The sequence below is a fragment of the Gymnogyps californianus genome, chromosome 4 (assembly GCF_018139145.2).
Source record: "Gymnogyps californianus isolate 813 chromosome 4, ASM1813914v2, whole genome shotgun sequence".
Classification (NCBI taxonomy): Eukaryota; Metazoa; Chordata; class Aves; order Accipitriformes; family Cathartidae; genus Gymnogyps; species Gymnogyps californianus.
The window spans coordinates 49716687-49739101 of NC_059474.1; the positions used below are offsets into that span (position 1 = coordinate 49716687).

At 40.1% G+C, this 22415-nt stretch overlaps 1 protein-coding gene and 1 long non-coding RNA gene across 2 annotated transcripts in view; one reads left to right on the plus strand and one right to left on the minus strand.

The window, feature by feature from the left end:
* Nucleotides 1-22415, plus strand: part of FBXW7 (F-box and WD repeat domain containing 7) — a 200447-nt gene that overhangs the window by 13858 nt on the left and 164174 nt on the right. The gene's annotated exons all lie outside the window — the stretch shown is intronic.
* Nucleotides 17448-22324, minus strand: LOC127016308 (uncharacterized). Its single transcript, XR_007766474.1, has 2 exons — nt 21669-22324; nt 17448-18680 (listed from the first exon to the last, which is right to left on the minus strand). It is a non-coding gene; the product is annotated as an uncharacterized LOC127016308 (long non-coding RNA).

The window sequence follows — 22415 nt, forward strand, 5'->3', positions numbered from 1 at the left end:
TTCTTTGGCAGTAGCTGGGAAGACTGCAAAACTTGTATGACTCGTTTCAGCTATCAATTGTCTTTCTGTGCCTTATCAGGCTGCTTGACAACTGTTTAATTGAAAAGTTTCACATGCTATTGAAGTGTTATTGTTAGAATAAGCACTTAATTCCAGAAGGAGGATGTAATCTCATGGTTTGATAGTGAGAGTCGCAGTGTAGGGGGAGGGATGCTATCACTGTCCTAGATAGCAGACTTGTTTATTTTATAAATACAGATTATTTTTCCTGAATGGCAAGGGACAGAACCTTGGCTAATTGAAAATATCTATAAGTAGGGACAAATATTTTACCGTCATTCTGTTACAAGAACTTTCACTGAGAATTCAAATGCTACATCCAGTGTAACAAATGGGAATCTTGTCCCTGAGAAATTGCAGTAGTAAGGATGAAACTTGCTTGTTTATTTTTGCTTGGGTAGTTGTGCATATAAAAAAAATCCCCAGTAGTTAGCGCTATGCTTGACAAAAAGAAGCAGATGACAAATGGTAGCAGAAGAATGATTTCAGATTGCTTCTACACTGGCTTGCCAGTAGGACAAAGGGGTATTGCACTGTTAAATGTGAGTAATAGAGTGCATATACATACTTTTTTCTCCTCAGATCTTGTTTTGCTTTATTGGCTGTGTTAAGGTGTTATGCAGCTACAATACTTGTATGTTACTGCTGGTAAAAATGTCTTTCACAGATTCTAAATGTAGTGGTTTAGAGAAACTATATCTGCCTAGCTTTTTTGCCTAGCTGATGGTGACTAGATGGAAAGATGCTTCCCCCCCCCCCCCCTTTTCCCCCCCAATCTCTAATCACAGAATAATGGAGCTAGCTGACTTGTTAACGAAGCAAGTTTAGAAATTGTGAGTAAGGGAGGAGACTTCATTTTAATTCTTTCAGAGATTGCTGATCTCGTACAGCTAAAGTTGTTAGGGCAAAAATACCTTGCTTGGAGGAAGTTTGTGGCCATAGTCATGTTAGAGCTGGTTATCAAGAATAACCATTACAGAAAACCACACATGACAACACTGAGCACTGGGGAATTAAGTTCAAACTTTGTCTGCTTCAGTTTAATTGAAAGCAATGGACACAAGTACTTACAGCATTTTTGGTCTTTACTTACTACAGCCCTTCTAATTTCTTTTGTTTGTCAAATCCAAATGATTCTTTGGATCCAAACTGAGTGCATCCATTGAGTGATTTTGTTGTTGATCTACAGAATTATGGTGCTGTCTTTATTGTAGGTTGTCAGTGTTGCACAGGAAACTTTGCGTAAGTCATTAATGTGATACATTTGAGCTTTTGGCAGGGGGGATACCTTCACCAAGAACCCTAAACTTTTCTGTTGATGAATAGGCATGAAAGTTTGCATTGCACTGCTAAGGTTTTTTATCATCAGTTTAAGGAAGTGGAGAAGTTAACAGATTTTAGAACTTTTGAGTTGGTGATTTTTAAGAAAGCATAGTTAAATGCATTCTGTGAGGTTTCTGATGTTTCATAGACTAACAAAAGGTTGCTTTATTAGTAGCTTTAATGAACAAATCGCTTTATTGGCTTAGACATACTGGTTGCTTTGTCGGTCCAAACAGCTATGGGTTCTTGTTTCAATTCACCATTGTGCTAGAGTAGAGAAGTGATAGCCATTGACCTTCTGTTAAAGCACAATAAAAAGTTTTTTGTGAAGAAGGAAAGTGTGCAGGGAAAAGAGCAATGCAGTTCTCTGACTTGAGTTCAGCAACGTAAAAAACAAGAGACCATGTACCTCTTCTGTTGCTTTTCTTGCTAAGTTGCTCAGTACAGTGAACCACCTGAAACAAGAAAGGGCAAGACTGACTTTCTGAAGGCTGTTTTTCATGGAACCTGTGTGTGAAGTAAGAAGGTATTTGTATTGTAGCTGTAAGGAAGCATATCAAGTAGGTACTCATTTAGTTCTGATGGGAAAGTGTGTTAGTCTTCAAAAAAATTCTTTTTTTATTATTGTCTAGTTTGTTTTATGAAGTGATTAACACACATGACTTAACCATAGCCCTTGATTGAATTAAGTGACCATATTTTATTTCTTGAATTACTTCCTAGGAATTTGTTTAAATGAGCAAATAGTATTTTTTTTCTGTGTGTATGGTTAAGACAAAGAGGAAATTTGTTAGATGCTTTAGACTTTTGTTAACGATAACAATTAGTTCTCAAAGTTGATGTCTGTGTAAGGAAAGGATGCTAAATCAGGTGGGATGACATTGCAGTCTGCCAGCTCATTCCTGGAGTTACCAGAGTGCTTTAAAAACTTATCATTTTAGTTGTAAAAGATGAGCATCTTCCTGTAACTAGAATAATAGTGTTGCAGTTGAAGCTGGGGATTCAGATATATTTGCCAAATGTATTTACATTACATAACATGTGAAGTTATAATAATGATTAAAAGGATTAGGAACTTTCTTCTTAATGAAAGCACTGTATGAGAACAATTTACCGTTCTCTGCAAATACTTTTTTTTTTTTTTTTTGGGATGGGGGAGTACAGTGCAGCTCAGATGTTCTGTAGCTGGCTGGTTTCTGGTTTGCAGATTTGCACTGGAGCACTTGTCATTTGGTGGGAGCAGCTGCTGGAATATATTTTACAATTTAGTTATACTTGGAGTTTTGTAGGGATCGTTTTGTATGCTTGGTGGCTATGATGTGTTGGGTGTAGTTCATAGTGGTGTCTCTATTTATATTACAATAAAGTGTTTGAATTACTGTTTTTCTCGTGGAGCAGTTTCGTGCCCTAATGCATTCCTAATTCCTCAGGAAAGCAAGTTTTCCCTGAGACAATTTCTTGGGGAAAACTATGACAAGCAGTGACACTGTCCTTGCATAAGTTTATCTAGATTTCATTTTTGAGACAATTGTTCCCTATAAACTTGTTTTTGAAGTTAGGAATGAGATTGGGTGAGTTTGTGTATGAATACATTGAGGAGAGGCAGCACACTGAGAGTGTGTTCAGAGTGTGCATTGCCGATCCTGTTCAGAGAGGAGCTGACTTGCCATCATGCTCGGGTTAGCAGCTATAGCTTAGCAGTACTATTTAGAGGAAGTACTTTTTGACTTTCTTTAGTTTTCTTCTGAATCTTACAGCATCAAAATGTCATTAATGTAAAATTTGCATGGCTTTGCATGGAGGAAACTTAGAGCAGGAAAGCACATTTTTTCATTTCCCCTCCCCATGAGGAGATGGGTTGGAGTTCTTCGTTGCCACCGTATGCAGTGCCCTCTTTCCTGCCTCTTCTGGTTACTGCTTTCCCTGCTTTTCGTCTTTCTCTCTGTGGTCTTTCAGCATGTGCTAGGCGGTTTCTTTTGCTCTTTAGTGCATTCTTTTCTTGGTCCTATCTCCTTATCTCCTCCTGGCTGCAGTTTTTTCCCTGTCCCCCATTGCTTGTCCAGTTCTGCCCTCCCACCCTTGTTTTGCATTTTAATGCCGTTTCAGTAGTTTTATATGTCTTCAAAATACTTGGTTTTCCTCTGTAAGCCTAAAAAATGACTTGAGTCAGTCCTGATTTTTGAAGGAGCCACCTCTTCCAGAGGCCATGTTAGCACCTCCTTCTGCCAGATATTCACAGATGTTCCTCAGCAACTCTGTGCTTGCTGCTGAGTCTGTACCTCAGCTCCCCGATATACAAAATTAAAAGGTAACTTATGCCCTCAGAATTGTTTAGAATCAATTAAGGTATCTGAGGTTTTTGACATTATAATGGTTACTGTAAAAATACTGTAAAAGTAGTCAACATGGAAATTTAGTTCAGAGGGAGCAGTTGGCTAAACACAATTCATATTTGTAAATTCTTAATGTCCGAAGTATTGTTATGAGTAATGGAAGAGGTTGCGTGGCTTTGAATAATACTTTTTAACCCTTCATCCTACTATGTGGAAACTTGTGTTTTGGCAGCCCGCTGTTGGGCAACTGCTTTTGAGGTTGTGTTGATATTACAATGACTGCACACCATCTGTAACTTGAGTATGTGATGGCAACTGATGCCAGCTGTACATGTCAAAGAAAACTGGTAATTCTGGTGCAGTTTTCATTGGAAAGATAGATTAAGTAAAGATAAAGAAATAAAACAAACAGCAGAATTCTAGCTGTCCAGAGCTCTGCTGCAGTTAGCTTTTTCATTATGCATTTCATCAGTATCAACTTCCTAAACATCCATATCAATAACAAATGGCAGCCCACAAACTGCAAGTATTGAAGAAAGAAGACACAACTGACATCTGTTTGTTTTAAAACCAGCAACCATCTGTAACATACGATAAAATGTGTACTGTTTAGCCCTTAGATATCATTGCATCTGCAATAAGGAGAGTTCATTTGATATTAATCTTTTAAAATATATACCTCAGAACACTATTCCTCTAGAGAAGTAGTAAAATCTTTGAATATCATGCAAGAACTTGCTGCAATACAACAAGAAAAGTCCCTGTAGTGGCGTAGCATTGTGCCTTGGAATCTATACAGGAAATGAATAAACATTACCGGCTATAGTGGAAAATGTATGTGGAAGAAATTTCTTTCTGACCCTCTTCCCTAGCTTTCTAATAATCCCCTACCATCAAGTTCATGATCAGAGCCAAACTTTTTGTAGGTGAATTTGCATCAAATAGTACCAGGCCCTGCAGAGCAACAAATGCAAAGCTTACCAATGAATCTTCACCATCCTATGATAAATATTTGCTCTCCTCTCCACTAAAATCCACGAGTCTTACATATTCACACACCAGAATGTAATGTACTCAATGCAGTTCACCAAATGTTCTTATGGGAGTAAAGGGAGGGAAAGTAAACAACTGCTAAGCACCCAAATGAACTCATATCTACAAATGAGAAAAGACCTAACCGCTCTATTCTTTCAGGCAAGCAAGGTATCAAGAGGAACTGTGTAGCTGGAGTTTAACCAAGGTGGGCCTAAAGGAACCTTCAGAAGACAAATTGTGGTCTAAGTATGGGATTATGCAGCCTATCATGGCCTCAAGAGAGGGGTTTTGTAGAATGGCATAAACTTTGCCACTCCTTTAAATCTTCAGTATGTCACAGGTAAATAGTAATTGTCTATTTTGCCCTCCTTGAACGACAAAGGCATTTTAACTTTTCCCATCTTTGAAAAATCTCTCTCCATTCCACAGATTTCTAGCCACCTCATATTAATTAATATAGGCCAGATGAAATCAGAGCTCATATTCTCAGTTTGAAGTTGTTCTGAAGGTTGTTCTCTGTCTTTTTGAAATCTGGAGGTCTTTCGTACCTGGTCTCTTCAGCTATATCAGTTTGACTAATAGAAGAGATTTTTTGCTGTGTAGTATCAGTGCGTCTAACACTGTTCTCCAGACCAAAATTGTTGTCTTAGAAAACTCAGTTTCACTTAATTTGAGCAGCATGTTAACCTGGCCTTACAATGTTCACTTTCCCCAGTTTAGAGTCTAGTTCTGCCTTGAGTGAGACTCTGGCTCATTCGGTTTCCATAGGGCTTCTGTCTTCATCACTGCCTTGCTAATCAGAAGTTATTTTTAACTCACGTAGCTGCCTTTTTCATCAGTCCTTTGGGGGTGGAGGTGTAGACAGAGCAGTGGCATGATAGTTGGAAGAACTGGGGTTTCTATTCCTAGCGTCTGCCACTGACTCTCTCCGAGATTCTCTTATTTAAGAGCATAATATTCCTTTTTGTGCCTCATCCTCTGTAAAATGAGAGTACTTAGCCACATCTGTAAAACGTTTCGAGATCTTTGGGTAAACACTTCTGAGTATTTGTATTTCAGGGGATCGCAGTCTGTGATGATAGTATAATAATACAGTTTTCTTTGTGGAAAAGAAGCAGCACTAGTAGTTCACCATTCTGCATTCAAAAGGCAGTCTGTAACTTCTGTAATATTCTTAAGTTAATGTGGTCTTTAACATGTATAAGTATACATTGTTTAATGGGAGCAGTGACTTAAAATGAGTTGCTACTAGTTTTACTGGACATGAGATGTTTTAATGAAAACAGGGGTTTATATTAATTACTTCAGTGTTTGTGGAACTGTTTTAGCAGGTGCTAAATTTCTGTCCTGTTGGTATTGTTCAAAACACATTTAATGAAACATAAATACTGTTTTCCTGTAATGCACGCAATATCCAAGACAGACCCACAAACTCCAAATGAGAAATTAGTCTCCTTAATGGTCCACATCTTATGTTTTTTCACTCTCATGGAAACAGCTTACTGCTATTGTTGCTGCATTAATCCATAATCCAATAAAGGGGATTTATTTGAGGGGTTGAAGGCGGAGAGAAGAAAAAGAATGTGACTATAGTGCACTGTGGGCAATAGTTATGCTAAAAATAAGATAGAGCTCTTGAATGGCTACGTGTTTGCCTTTCTCAATGTGTCAGACGTACACACCAAAGTTTAACAGTAAAATTTTAAGGTGCAGTTATATCCTTTCTCCTACTCAAGGAAAAAGACCACACCAACAAACCAAACAATCAACTGCCCAGGCCCAAGTTGTTGTTCTTGTTATTTCAGTTGTCACAAATGCAGGGATAACTGGGCCACTACTTAAATCCATACGATTGGCCTGCATTAAATATCATATGATATTAAATGCTTGCTGACCCTCCAGCTTTGGTAAGAACTATGTCAGTTCAGTATACAGCTGTACTGTGGTATACCTAGCACACCTCTAGTAGCAAATATGCACAAATATATGACCTCAAGACTCTTCTGAAATTAAGCATTGTATAGGTATGTCTCATGTTGAAGCTCCCATGTAACTTACACGTAGTAAAATATTTGAATTAAAGCCATTCCTGATTGCAAAGAATGCATATGAATGGCTTGTACCTGTAGCTGAAGGAGGGCTGGCAGATTCTGCATGTGGATTTTTAAAACTTTAAAGACAAAATTGAAAGAAGGAATGCATCGATATTTATTGATGCTGATGAGTATTTAGGGAAAGTTCAGTGACAGTCTGGTTCCTCCAAGGGTATGTGCACAGGCATTGCTACAAGTTTTCATGCTGATACCTTATTGCTAGAATTGCACACTTTTTCCTTTTCCCTTAAAGGAAGCTTAGACCTTGATGTATCTTTCTTTGAGTTTGGTGCTTCACAGAAACCAAATGCAGGATCTTTGAACAACATTAGTTGTTTTTGCTAGAGTTTGAAAGGTACAATTATGTGACTCAGTCTCTGGAAAGTGAGCTCTGTGGAGTTTTCGACTCTAAATGTCAGGTACAATAATTTTCATTCCTTTCCCTGTCTTCTGATGTGAAGGCTTTGCCTATAATTTTTAATGCAGTTTGTAAAGAACTCTGAAGAAACTTTATCAAAATGCTCAGACTTCTGAGAAAAGATGTTGGTACTTACCTTTCTTCTTTTGAATGTGGGTTGACTTCTAAGAGCTGTTAAATGCCCTATCTGGATTGTGTAAATCACTAAGATAGACTATTCATACTTTATTTGAAAGTGTTGCTCGTTTCCCATGTCTGAAATGAATTTCACAAAATAGCCAAGAAGACGTGCTGATTTTTAATGCTTGAAAATTTCTTATGCTGGAATCATCATTTAATGAACTAGTGCTTTACTCTGATTTCCAGTGTACAGTTTAGATACGAATAATGGTACTGCGCTCTTAGGAGTAGATATAAAAGCCTGGAAATCATTTGGTGCTCAGATACACACGTATCTTCCTGTGGGTCAAATTAGTTGGAAAGAAGTTTTGAACAGGATTAAGTGAAGGCATATGAATTATAGGCCTAAATTTTGGTTTTGGCACCTGCCATCATGTGATACAATCAAAGCCTTGAGCTGTCTACAAAATGCTTGAGCCCGTGGGCTGCAAAGAGAAGCCTGCAGACATCACCAGAGTGTAATCCACAAAGCATTGCCTGCCTGGGACTGGAAACAGCACAGGCAAAAACTGCTGCGAGCATCCAGGAGATCTTGAAGCAAGGTGAGGAGAGGCAAAAAATGGCTCTAGCAAGTTTGTCTCAGTTTGAGTCCATGTTCTAGGTAGTAGTCCAGGGCAGGGGGAGCTTGACACATCCCTCTTGGGTCAGGTACAGCAGTAGCTAGCAGGCAGATCTGGTGTTCTTGCCTGCAGCTCCTCATTCGTCTCTCAGCTGGCAGTGGACTAGTTGCTTCTAAAAATAGTACGTTGCAGATGCTCCTGTTACCACTGCATGAAGGAATGGGATCCTCCTGCTTTGTGTAGGTACAATTACAGTCCTTGAACACGAGCAGAAGCAGAGCTGCAGGAACCCACGTCTTGGTGGACATTGGTGTCTGGAGCACCTGAATCTGCTTCTGGTGCTCATCAGCTGGCTTATATATTGTTTCTTCTAAGTGTAGGTTTTGCAGGTCTTTGAATACTGTCATGCTAATTTGAACAGCAGCCAGCAGGAGGGTGTAGCACGCAGTATGCCATTAGAAAGGATTGACTTTTTTCCTTTATTTCGAGTTTGGGAATTTGTATAAAGGACATCCAGATTTTTGGAAGGAAATACTCCTCAGATTAGATTGTTAAAGTAGAATTCTTTTAGCAAAGACAGTTGTCTCTTTTTAATAAGATTGGTCAATGTAAAGTCAGTTTCATTTTTACCCTTACCTTTTTGTGCTTTGCTATTGAAGTGGTGGTTACTGGGAGAGAGTACTGTATCCCATTTAAGTTTTAATTCTTTTCTGTTTGTTCTTTCTGAGTGCTGCTATTTTATAAAGTCAGACAGAATGTTTTGTTAGCAAACAAATGGGAAGTATAAAGCAAACAGCCCTTCCTTCTCTAATAAATGCTTCCATTATTCTTTCTTACTAGTTAGATAGCATTTTATGTCATGGGCCAAACTTGAGTTGATAGCCAAGCTGGAAATGATAATGTCGTCTCAGTTGTGGGAAATGGATAAGGTTACTGATAAACTTGTTATTTTGAAAGGTGCCTGGTGTCGTCTTGAGAGTCTTTTGTCTTTTCTTAGTTTAGACTTACTGGCTTTGCTAACTCTTATAGTAATACTTTCTCTCTTTGTTTTGTTTTGGGTTTTTTGTGAGATTCAGTATTTTGTGGAATTCAGTATTATACTGATAATATGATACCTCAAACTATTGGAAATTGTTGGCATGGATTATAAAGAATTGAGTTTTATCCAGTTAAAATAGGAGGATACATGTAATGAATGCAATATGTATTTTCTTGTTTAAATACTAATATCATAAAAATATTTAGATGGCCACAGAACTGAAAGATCTTGCAGGATAATTTAACAATACTGTGTATGAATCTGGATGCACAGATTTAGCTGTTAATCTGAATATCTCAATTTACTAGAGTATTGCACAAAAAACTGGGTGGCTATATGCAAATTACTGAGAACCTGAGCCATGTTCTCATTGAGAGTAGTTTCAAAGTTCTCCCAAGAATTGTCTGCCTATCCAGTACCTTGTGGTAATTCACTCTTAAAATAATGAAGGCCTGGATCAGCTGAGCTCACATGTGTGAGAAATCATATATATATATATATATATATATATATATATGAATGGACCAACTACTTCAAAGGGGTCCATTGGATTCTAGGTATACAGTAGAATGACAGGTATGGTGCTGTATACCAGAGTACTTACTCTATTTGTGTCTCTCGCAATTAGCTACACATCCATATTAACATAGAAAAATGTTAGATGCCTTTGGTACAGACTCTTATCCAAGACCATGCTGGGGAATTTCTTGATGTTTATCCACTTCAGTGATGTTCTGCTTGCTAGAAAGCAAGATTTGTTCTGTCTGCTGGTACAAGGTAAGTAAACAGAATTGCTAGTTTTCCATACCTGGTGCTAAAATTAGATTGACTATTCAAAGAATTTGAAAGACCCCAGGGACTGCCAAGAGTTGCTTTGACACACGGTTCTTTAATCTTATGCAAGCTAAACCAAACAGGAAATAAAATTGCAAACCCTCCTTAATATCAGAGACTGATTGCTAGGCTCTTCAGCTGTTTCAGTAGAAAACTTGGCATCCTATCTCTTTTGACACTGCAAATTCCTGTTACTGTAAATTTAGCTGCCTTTCCGCAGGTATCTGCATCCGTGTTACTCTGTGAGGTTTTTTCTTTGTAAACCATAGTCTGAAAATAGGTATGGGGAGTACTGCCTTAGAACAGTAACAGAGAATAAGCTTGTCTAACTTTACGTACCTAATTTAATGGCACGTAAGCCATTAAAAGACTGGTGTACAAGGTCAGTAATAAGTTTTTGCCTACACAGTAGTTTTTCTTTAGTCTGAGACAAGATAATGTTACATTACATTCATTACCCCTACCAGGAGAGGTGAGCCTTGGACTCTGAAAGCATAATTGAAAAAAATGCCTTGCCATTTCTGTTTACTCTCTCTTCCAATTGCAAAACAGAATTGTTGTGTGAGTAGCTTGATTCACTGGGTTGGAACTGTTGGGAGGTTGTCGTGGTTTACTCATGGGAACTATTGCACCCTGAAAAGTTGGTTATTCCAATGCTTATAAATAATTAAAAATAAAAATCCTCTACAGCCAAGGTATCATTGGTGGTAGTTTCAGACAGATGTTAGGAGAATGAGCCCTTGATGGGACCTAAAGATCAACATTAAATGCTCTGTTAATGGCCTATTAATGTTTTGTATTTCTTTGTGTGAGGTTGCATACAGTTGCTTCTTCCTTCTCCCTCAGTTAACTGATTAAGCAGGGACCTCAGGGAGGCTGTTAAAGCTTTCTTATAGAAAATGAGCAAATACACAGATTAATGTGTAGGCTGTTTTGTTGCTTAATGTTTCCACCAAAGTTGTCCTAGTCACATCAACATCTGTAAGCATGCGCTGGCATTCATAGATGTGTTAAATTGCCTCCATCTTTCAAACAGGACAAGCTTAATGCAATGCCTCACCTCTTTATGATTGTCTGTTTGGACAGTTGGTGATCAAAATGCACAAATAACTGTTAATCTTTCACAGTGACCATAGTTTAAATTTCAGTGCCTTTGTAAACTTAACTTGAAATTATTCTCACTGTAGCTTCGTATGTATGCTATGGCACACATTTTTCTTCATGTTACTGCTAAATTGCTGAAATCATTTCCTCATTGTCCAGCAGTTGCAGACTTTTGTTCAGTTCTGTTTAGTAGAACTAAACCTATATAACCGTGAAGAATATGTTCAGATTGCATTGAAAATGCCCTTTAAGTTTTGATTTGAAGGTTTTAAGGCTGCACAGATATAACTGAGGACCTGATTGGGATTTAGAATTTCTACTGCTGTATATGAAATCAGAAAAGATCATCTCAACATTCCCATTCTATTCTCTGTTACCAGCTCTGATAATTAGCATCCACTTTAATCCAAAATTTCAGTCAGCCCACAGGAGTTATTCACCAGTCTTATTTCCTCCGTCAAAATAAAAAGGAAGAGGCAACACCAATAACTCAAAGATTTAGCTCTGAATCTCCAGCTGAATCCTAGGTCATCTTGACAGACAACCTGAAACAGTTGGTTCCCTTCCTGTTACCTTGGCTGTATAACTGTACTGTTGAGAACATAATTTTGGCATACCATTAAGATTTTGCAGTATGTATGGATTGGGGGTCGGTAGATCTCAAAAGTATGCAACTGAGACCTTATGCCCATGGCAGTGTGGTAAGGATACTCTTTTTGTTTTGTCACCGCAGTGTTGCACTCAAAAATGCATGTTTGACAGAGTTTTTAGCAAGCTTTTTAGCTTTGACTCCTGATACAAAATTTTGCAATAAAAAAACCTGCCTGTGGTTGCAACTTATTGTTGTTCTATTTAGAGTTAAGTACTGTGTGCTGTGTTTGTATGATGTGAAGCAACATCAACTGTGACGTTAGTAATGGAGGAGTACACTAGAGGGGCTCCGCTTCATCCATGTTCTAGTTTGTCATCCATCTACCTTAAACCTTTGCAGCAGTTACCTGTAGTATGTATTGCTTTTAGATATGGATAGTATAGCACACTTTAAATATTGCATAATGATGTTCTCCAGCCTCTTCCTTGTTCTAACATATGCCCATAGTGAAGTAAGTTGGTAAGAAGCAATGTACTGAGCTGATGAAGAAAAAAAAAAAGTTATCTTTTGTAGATATTTAGAAAACCTATGTTCTGAAGGTGTTCACTCTGCTTTTGCCTCTTCAGCTTTGAATAGCAGTAGTGATGTTTACAGTGAATTGTGGTTATTTAAATTAGATCTTTGAAATACAGCAAAATGAGTTTATTTTCTGTTTTGGGAAGTCACCATGGCTTTGAACTCTGAAGCGTTTCCTTCTTTATCTCCACTAGAGAGCACTACCAGCTGTGCTGCTAAGGCCTCTCATGTATTTACCAAAATGCTGATTGTGACGTGACAGTTGGTCCTGTGTAAAATGTAATTAGAAGTTGTATTAACATCCTGTTATCTTGTCACATGTGCTCGTTAAGAGAAACTAGGGCCAAAAGGGACTTTGGGAGATCATTGGGACCCTTCTTCCTCAGGACAAAAATCTACTGTATCTAGACCAGTGTCTCTCAGGAATGTTTTGATCTCTTTTTAAGCCTTCAGTGAAGGGAAGTCAATGTCTTCCCTAGCCACTTTCTTCTGCCACTTTGTGATCTAGAGACTTACCCTACCGCTTTGCCCCCTTCTTCTCGGTGTCACCTTTCCTGCAGCTCAGTTCCATTTTTTCCTCTATATTTGCTGTAGATATGATAAATAGTCTTTAGTTTCTTTCCTCCATACACACATGCTTTTTGCTTTTAAAGAGTGCTATTTTCCTTTCCTCACTCTTGTCATCTTAAGCCAGAGGTTAACAAATCCATGCGGCACTGTAGCATTGTCAGTGGTGATGGGTGCGGGCATCCAGCGGTGAGACAACTGCATCTAAAATCATTACCAGTGGCAGTTTCTGCCTCTGCTGGGCCATATAATGCTCTGAGGTGGCTTGTGTGTCAGCTGTGGTGCATTGCCAGTGCTCAGGAGTTTGTGCTTTATAACTTGCATCTTGCCGAGGAGGGAGTGCAACCGCAGGAGAGCCATGCATGGCTGAGGACTGGACTTACTGATGCTGTAGGGGTTGGGAGCACTCCTGCGCTGGAGGCTGAGGAGGTGGCGGCAGCAGGGGGAAGGGTGGCTGTGGCCTGGGGGTGCGCTGTGGAAGGAGTCATGCTGAACCTCACTAGTTTTGCTATGCAGTGCTAGGCTCAGCGACAAAAAAAGGTGGAGAAGCACTGCTTCGAACTCAACAGCTCCAGTTTCTTCAGTCTTATGTTGTAACTTGCCATTCCAGGCTTTTGATCGTTGTTGTTTCCTCTATTCATAGATAACATGGTGAAGACTGAAGTGTTTCTTTTGTCTGATTTGTGAAGGTGTGGTCAAAGGAATAAACATCAATAGGTTTTTTTGTTTGTTTGTTTGGGTGGTTGTTTTTTTTTTTTTTGGTATTTGCAGTACTTCATCTTTTGTTGAAAGTAGTGTTATGGAGAAACTGATTTTCACACTTGTGGATTCAGGGAAGCTGGTACCTTTTTCATACTTGGCTTACTCATTTCTGTATGCTTGCTTCAGACAGTATAGTTTCAGATGAAAGTTTGGACTGACCTAGGGGAGAACACAAATAACAGACTATTTTAATGTCCAAAAGTCTGACCTCTGGTTTATAAAACGTAGAATTAGTTCTCCGTGCTTGTTCAGTCACTGTTTTGTGTGCTGAAGCAGGCAGCTTCTGTCTGATTGGCAGAACCTGGTGTGCAGGAATGGTAACTCTTGTCAGGTTGGCAGTGTCCAGAGTGGAGGGTAAGGATTTAAAATCGAGTATGACTACAGCTCCGCCCAGTGGCAGGTCTTTCTCTGCTTCTCTTTGCTGGTACGGCAATGCCAGACCAAGCGGTATTCTGAGAAACACCACCCCGCCGCATTTTTACAGAGGTGGGAAGGGGGTCATTGTATGCCTGACTGGTAGGGTCAGTAATAAGGAACTGACTGTGTATCTGTAGCAGCCCACTGGACAGAAAGACTGCCAGAAGCATACATGTGCTCCCTCATTCAACATCACTTCGTGTTGTCTCAATACAGGTTTGAAAAACAGCGTGTCTCCACAAAGAAGGAAACTGCTGCTGTTGTTTTGCACATGCAGTCACCCTGATTCTTCCTGCAGAAAATCTGTGAGATTTGTTTTCTATCCACATAGTTAAACCTCTCATCCCAGCTCTCATCATCAAGCGTCATGATTGCTGCAGCATCCTTTTATCAGGCCTTTAGAAATGCAGTCTTTCTCTTGCTGTATCAACTCAGACTATTGCTGCATGCTGAATTTTATTCTTGTACAACAAGCCATTTCAAAAGTGTTTGGGCAGTGCTTCCAGGAGGCAGTGGAGGAGATACCGTGACTGTTGGCACCAACTGTTTTTAGGTCTATGCCAAGCCATGTAATTTTGAAATCTTTTCTGTGCTGTTGTTTATGTATATATAAAGCCTCTGTGTGTGTATATATATTCACACACACAATGTGAATATGTAACACTTTATATTGTTAAAAATCGCACAGGATTTTTGAAAGTCATTTACTCGTTAGACTTTCTCTTGCATTTCTAATTGCACAGTCAATTGCATTTATTGACTTCCATTTCAGTTCTGCTTACAGTATTCCCTTTTTATTACGTCCTTAATTGGTAAGCATCTATATACATCGACAGACTTGCACTGCAAAGTGCAAACCCTCCACCATGTCCTTGGAGGTTTTCAAGACCTGACTGGACAAAACCCTGAGCAGCTTAGTCTGAATTCAGTATTGAACCATCATTTGAACAGAAGGTTGGATTAGAGACCTCCTGAGATCCCTTAAGTCTAAACTAGTCTGGTATTTTTTCTTTTTGTGGGTGGAATGAAAATCTGGCTCTCTAGTCAGTAGTAGGGGCCAAAGCTTCAGTGCAGGAGGACTAATCCAATGGAGAGTCGAGGGCTCAGCTTCTAATGACTCCTATCAGTGTGCTGGAGTGCCAAACAAATATGTCAGAAATACCCTGCATTTTCCTGTCTCTTTGCTTTGGGTGGAGTCCTAGGATGTACTTCAGTGCACGTGCACAGCCGCAGGAGAAGCCTCCTGGCTCTGAGTGTGTACGTAATCCATACTCTGTGCAGGATGTAAAACTTTGAACTGGCTTGAGCATCATTACTGATGTGTGCTTCACACCTTGATAACCTCCGTTCTTACCTGTTGGATCATATTGGCCTCATCTCTGTATGGTTGCCTTCCTTCACCCCCATTACATCAAACAAATACTGGGTTTTTTTGTTTTGTTTGTTTTTTTTTTTTAAGAACTTTTATGGCTTCTCCCTATTTTGGCAGTCAGCTGTAAATCATTAAAATATTGAGACCAGTACAGTTCATTTGATAAGATTTTAAAAAGGTCTATCAGTCTTCTGTTGTAAAAGCAAGTGATGACAATTTTTTCATAAGAAATTTGAGATTGGAATTTTTGTTAATTAGATGTTATTGACTATTGACATTTAAAAAAAGCCTCAATTTTGATTATAGGGAGATGGAACAGAAGAACACTGGGGAGGCAGAGTAGACTATCTAAAAGAAAAAAATTTTAAAAAGGGTTTCTACAATCCTTTCCTCGTTTTTACAGGCAAAAATCAAACATCAGTCTGTATACTGGTGTATCTGTGTTAATGTATTGTTTTACAATGTGGTACAGTTGAACCCAACCCCCCCCCCCGATCATTCTTTCAGTTTCATGGAGTCGTAAGGCAATTTAGATCAGGAGGGACTTTGGAGGTCATCTAGTCCAGACCCCCACTCAAACCAGTGTTGTCCCAAAAATCAGGATTCTTTCACCCGGTGTGCAAAAAAAGCCAATTAACACACAGAGCCGAGATATTTGTTTATTTCATGTCTGCGCAGAGATGGGTGCTAGGTGGTAACTCCACAAAGCTAGCACACCTGATTAACACACGGTAAAGCATTTTATACCTTTCAAGCAACAGTTATCAGTATTTTTACAGTTTTTCTTAGTTACTCTCATTCCTATTCGTTCTCGCAAGTCTCATCTCCACTTAAAGTCGCAGTGTCCTCCTTTTTTACTGCGCATGTTCTGTGAGGAAGGGGCTTCTGTTGGTAGGGGGCTCTCCCTACTCAAGGGTGGGTTTTCTAGTATGTTAATTAGGATAGTTCACTCGCAGTTCAAGTAGCTCTTTGATTGCCCCTGTGCTTATCTTGGTATGTCTTTACCCACTGACTTATGGTGTCATCTTGTTTCTCTTCTCAAGGTCACGCCTCGTTAACTAAATAGCATCCTTTGTTTTTGTTTCTCGCATATCTCCAACAATTCCCCCCTTTGAGACTTAGATAAATAGTTCTTATTTAAAATAAGTCTCACTTAGATATTTTCATTCTAAAACTTCAGTCTTTGGGAGATTTCAAAATTTTCCAAAACTGCTCATAGGTTCCTTCCCATTGACATATGTCTTGCTGGAATTTTTTTCTGTCCTTTATAGGGAAGTTTTCAAGTTTGAGGGATTTATCTCCCTCTGTCATGAGCGTGCATACCCTGGGTGATTGCATTAGAGCAATTTCTTCATCATGTGCCAAACCTTAAAATACAGTATGATTATAAGCAGTAAACATAAACATGTTAGCAATAACAAGATCACAACAGGGTGTAGCATGAGATTAAGAATGCCTGTTGTCTTGGGTGACCATCCAAGGAAGGCTTCCCACCACCTATGTTCTCCATCTTTCCTCACCCGGTCCAAAACACGATGTATCTCTTCTGTGTCATGGTGAACGGTGATGAAAGTCTTTTGTCCCTCTTCTCGGGCACGTTCCAGCAACTGGCGTAGATCATTATGTTGTAAAAATTTTTTCACCAGTGTGAGATCCATCCCAATGGAAGTAAGCAATAGATCCTTAACTAAAGTATAATTGGATTGTATTAGCTGATAAGTCATAACTGGAGCTGAATAGTTGAAATCACATCCTATAATGTTAGTAAAAGTTACAAATGCAAGTATTTGAGTGATTTTTTATCCCGACAGTAATATTATCTACAACTATAAAATTACATAGAGTTCTTATACACACACATCCTTTCCCAATGTATATGAGTACAGTTCCAGGGATTTCTTTTGGATGTATCTCAAAGTGACAAACATTTTCCCCAGTGTCAAGACAAGTGTCTTGAGCTTTGATGGTATTACTTTTGCAAATAAATCCCTGTTGTTCCCGTACCACACATGCATCAACTTCAACAGTCTGCCATCTGTTATTGTCTCGTTGGGCCCATACTCTATGCTCTAATGGATAGAGTACAGTCCCATTGTGATTTAAGCCTAACGCAATGATCGGGTAGATGGTTTTTACCGATGCATTCTGTATGGTTACAACAAAGGCCGTGGCTTTGTTATGGATAGGATTGTGAGTGAAATTGCCCAGATACCACCATGATTGGAATTCTCTTTCAAATGCAGTTGCCTTTTCCCAGATTATTTTCCGAATTTCAGTAGGTAAGGTGCCGTCTTCACCTTCTCTTACAATTGCTGCTATTGTATATTGCACCCACAGTTGAGCCTGGATACAACTAAGAGCTAGAGAAATATTATTTTGGACTATACCAAGTGCATCTATGATTATTGGTGGTCCTTTTCATTAACCCTTTCCCGCTGAGGCAATATATCAGATAACAGCCATTGACGAGTTCCTAAACCTGACAGGGAGGATCGCAATGGATGTTCTAATTTTTTTAGATCATGTGTGGCTGTACTGAGTTTGTTTGCAAGTATTTCATATCTATGCTGTTTAAGACTCCCAATCCTGTCCCTAGGATACCAGTTACATTTCTTTTTACTCGATTTGGAAGAGTAAGAGACTGCCCATGTAACCATGCTAACCATCCTGTATAGGACGCACTTACGAATGGTGAACAGGCTGGTTTAACTGCAGAGATATTAATCTGCATTGATAGCTCTACCCGTTTGAGGGACCATGACGGATTAAACAAAAGTCGTTGTTGTCCAACCCTTTTAACGACATATGGTCCAACTCTAGCTATCTGGGGGGTTATTTCCTTTAGTAATATCCTAATTACTTCCCTAGCCCCATTGTTGCGACAAGGGAAAGTCTCAGGCCATCCGGAAAACGTATCCACTAGAACAAGTAGATACTTATGTTGTCCACATTTTGGTAATTCAGAGAAATCTATTTGCCAGTATTCCCTAGGGGTTATTCCTCTTTTTACGTCACCTGCTGGCGGCTTTCTTTGTATTTTGGGATTATTTGCACAACAGATTTGACATCTTTTTACTATTATATCTGCATTTGTCTGCATTTTTGGCCCTACGGCGTATCTCTTAACACTGCTTATCATAGCATCGGCTCCCATGTGAGTTTCTTCATGTAGTTTCTTGAGGAGAGCTTCCATCGTTTTTTTTAATTTCATCAAAACTACTCCGACACTCTGGAGTCCCTTCTAACAACTCCCCACAAGGCCCTTTGTGTCTGCGTATAAGGGCTTGGTTGTAAGTCCGAAATTGGGGATCCATATCCAGCAGAATCTGGCTATTCCCAGAAAGTTTAGCAGGCTTACTGTGGCTTCTGTACAAGTCTGTTCTGTATCTGCTCCAATTAAGATATCGTCCACATACTGTAAGAGAGTAACATTATCATTATTAGTTTGCCATTGTTCTAATTCTTTGGCCAGTACTTCACTGAACAAAGTGGGACTATTTTTAAATCCCTGGGGAAGAACAGTCCAACACAGTTGTCCTTTCCTTCCAGTAGTCGGATTCTCCCATTCAAAAAGCGAAGAGTGTTTGACTCTGTTCATCCACTGGAATACAGAAGGCGACATCTTTTAGGTCCAACACTGTAAAATAGGCATTGTTTTCGGGTACAGATGCTAGCAAAGTATAAGGGTTAGACACTGTAGGATGTATGTCTTTGGTTATCCAACTTATAGCCCTCAAGTCCTGCACTAATTGGTAATCCTGGGAGTGAGGCTTTCTCACTGGTAAAATCGGTGTATTGTATTCAGATTGACATTCTCTGAGCAGTCCATATTGAATAAAGGTATTTATCAGGGCTTCGAGGCCCTTGCGAGCTTCCAGCCTAATAGGATATTGATGCACCGTTACTGGTTTTGCCCCCTCTTTTAGTTCTACTTTAATCGGACTCACATTTTTGCTTTACCTGGGTTTTTTTTTTGAAGCCCATACCAGGGGGATTACCACATTTAATGCAGCATCTGGAATATTCTCTTCAATTTCTTCTGATGTTTCATCTGTCAGCAAGCAGATCTGAGCTCTCCAGGCAGTTTCAGGTGGGATATGGAGCTGTACAGCATTCTTAGAAAAGGTTACTTGTGCATTTAGTTTGCATAATAAATCTCGCCCCAATAAAGGTAGGGGGCATTCTGGCATGTATAGAAACTCATGAATTAATTTAGCTCCCCCAATTGTGCATTCCATTGGTTGTAAAAATGGCCTTAATGTTCTTTTTCCCGTTGCCCCAACAATAGGTATAGTTACTTTACTTAGAGGTCCTTTACAACTGGTGACCACTGAATGAGTAGCCCCACTGTCAATTAAAAAATCTATGGTCTCATTCCCCAGCTTAACTGGAACCAGGGGATCAGCTGGGAAGATTTTAATGTTCTCCCCCGGTCCCCTTCATTCATTGTCTGAATCTTATAACAAGATTAGCATTTTCTGCATGATCCCGTTCCTTTGGCCCCTCTCGTTTCAGGCATTCATTCTTCCAGTGTCCCTCCTGTTCACAGACCGCACACTGATTTAGCCCTAAAGGGGTTCAGTTTTGCGGACCTCTTCCCTGCATTATTCCACCACATCCTCCTCTTCCTTTACTTTTTCCTCTACCCTTCCCTTCAACATCATTTCCATTTATTGCCGCTGCCAGCAAAGATGCGTGCAACTTTATTTTGTTCTGTTTTTCTTTTCTTTCCCTCTCATCTCGATTGTCATAAACCTTATACTCTATCAATTGTGAGATCGACATTCCCCCAGCTCCATCAACTTTCTGCAACTTTCTCCTTATATCCTGAGTCGACTACCCAATAAACAACATATATTGAACATCCTCTGATTTGCCTCATCATCCGGATTCAAGTCTGTCCATTTTCTAGCTACCTCACATAGCCTTTCGTAAAAGGCTGATGGATTTTCCTCCGGACCCTGCCTTACCTCGTAAAGCTTAGACACATTCTTCGGTTTAGGCACTCCATGCTAAACCCCATATAGTATCAGCTGCTGATACTGCTTCAGTTGAGCCCTCATTCCCCCCCCTGTTAGGATCCCATTCTGGGTCCCTCTTAGTAGGCAGAAACTCCTCAGAATCTTCTTGCCTGTTTCTCCTTCCCCCTTCTTCCCTGGCCCTTTCAATCACCATTCTCTTTTCCTCTGCTGTAAAGCACGTATTTATCAAAGCCTGTATATCTCCCCAGTTGGGATTATGTGTTAACATTATAGTTTCTAATAGTTGATGTACTCCGTCAGGGTTTCCCTTATAGGATCCAACAGATTGTTTCCAATTTAACAGCTCAGAGGTAGTGAACGGAACATGTATAAAAACCAGCAGTCTTTCCGGTCCCACTGCTTGTCTCAGGGGAGCCTGTACAACTGGTTCAGCGTGCCCCCTAGTCCGGCTGGAAATGGGGCTAAAGTTATCATTGCCCGATTGTAAATTAGGATCGATTGGCAATTGTCCAGCACTGCTTTTGTATAGTGGTGGGGCTGTCGGGACTAACAGTTGCACATCTTTCTGCTCTTCTCCCCCTGCAGTCTTTCTATCATCACAGCCTATGCAACAACCGCTCTCCTTTTTCTCAGAAGCTGTATACATCACTAGGTCAGTCTTTAGCTTACATTTTTCCCGCATATCAGATTTTCTATACAAAGTCATAAAGGCATCAACATAAGGTACGTCGTCGCATTTCCCCATCCAACGGCAAAACGACATCAATTGTAATATAGCATTATAGTTTACCGATCCATTTTCTGGCCAGACTTCATCATAACCCAATTTATAATTTGGCCATCATTGATTACAATATCTTTTCATTTTATCTTTAGTCATTAGATTTCCCCCAAACTTATTCCAATTTTTCAAAATACACCCCAAAGGGCTACAGGGAGGAATCACGGATTGGCTTGCTCCCATTTTAACCGAATTTACCTATTTGCCGGCTTTGACTCCCTTGGTCGGTAATTACCCTTCTGACCCCTTTGGTCAGTAATTACCACTCTGACCGCTTTGGTCAGTAATTTCCTCTCTGACCCCCCTTGGTCAGTACCGCTCTGACCCCCCCTTGGTCAGTATGCGCACTCAGTTCTGACCCCCCTGGTCAATTAAGGCAACCCTTGCCGAACGTCTACGTGCGACTTTATGCGCCCCCCTGGCGACTTGATGCGCACTCGGCTCTGACCCCCCTGGTCAATTACGGCACCCTTTGCCAAGCGTCTACGTGCGACTTTATGCGCCCCACCGGCGACTTTATGCGCACTCGGCTCTGACCCCCCTGGTCAATTACGGCACCCCTTGCCAAGCGTCTACGTGCGACTTTACCCTTTAACCTTCCATGGGAGTCATTGAATTTGTAATTAAATTTTATACTCACCAATCCAAGGATTCATTCCCCTTTCACCCTGATACAAATATCTCTGGTTGGCGTTGCACCTTTGAGTCGCTTGTCGCCCCGGCTTCGGAGGGAATCCGGAGGAGTCCCCGATCAATAGGTCGGTGCGCGCTGGAGCTCAGTCCGGTCCGGTCCGCTGTCGGGGACGACAAGACGATCCGGGCAAGGCCTTATGGCTGTCCCATCTGGGTCGCCAAAATGTTGTCCCAAAAATCAGGATTCTTTCACCCGGTGTGCAAAAAAAGCCAATTAACACACAGAGCCGAGATATTTGTTTATTTCATGTCTGCGCAGAGATGGGTGCTAGGTGGTAACTCCACAAAGCTAGCACACCTGATTAACACACGGTAAAGCATTTTATACCTTTCAAGCAACAGTTATCAGTATTTTTACAGTTTTTCTTAGTTACTCTCATTCCTATTGGTTCTCGCAAGTCTCATCTCCACTTAAAGTCGCAGTGTCCTCCTTTTTTACTGCGCATGTTCTGTGAGGAAGGGGCTTCTGTTGGTAGGGGGCTCTCCCTACTCAAGGGTGGGTTTTCTAGTATGTTAATTAGGATAGTTCACTCGCAGTTCAAGTAGCTCTTTGATTGCCCCTGTGCTTATCTTGGTATGTCTTTACCCACTGACTTATGGTGTCATCTTGTTTCTCTTCTCAAGGTCACGCCTCGTTAACTAAATAGCATCCTTTGTTTTTGTTTCTCGCATATCTCCAACAGCAGGACCAGCT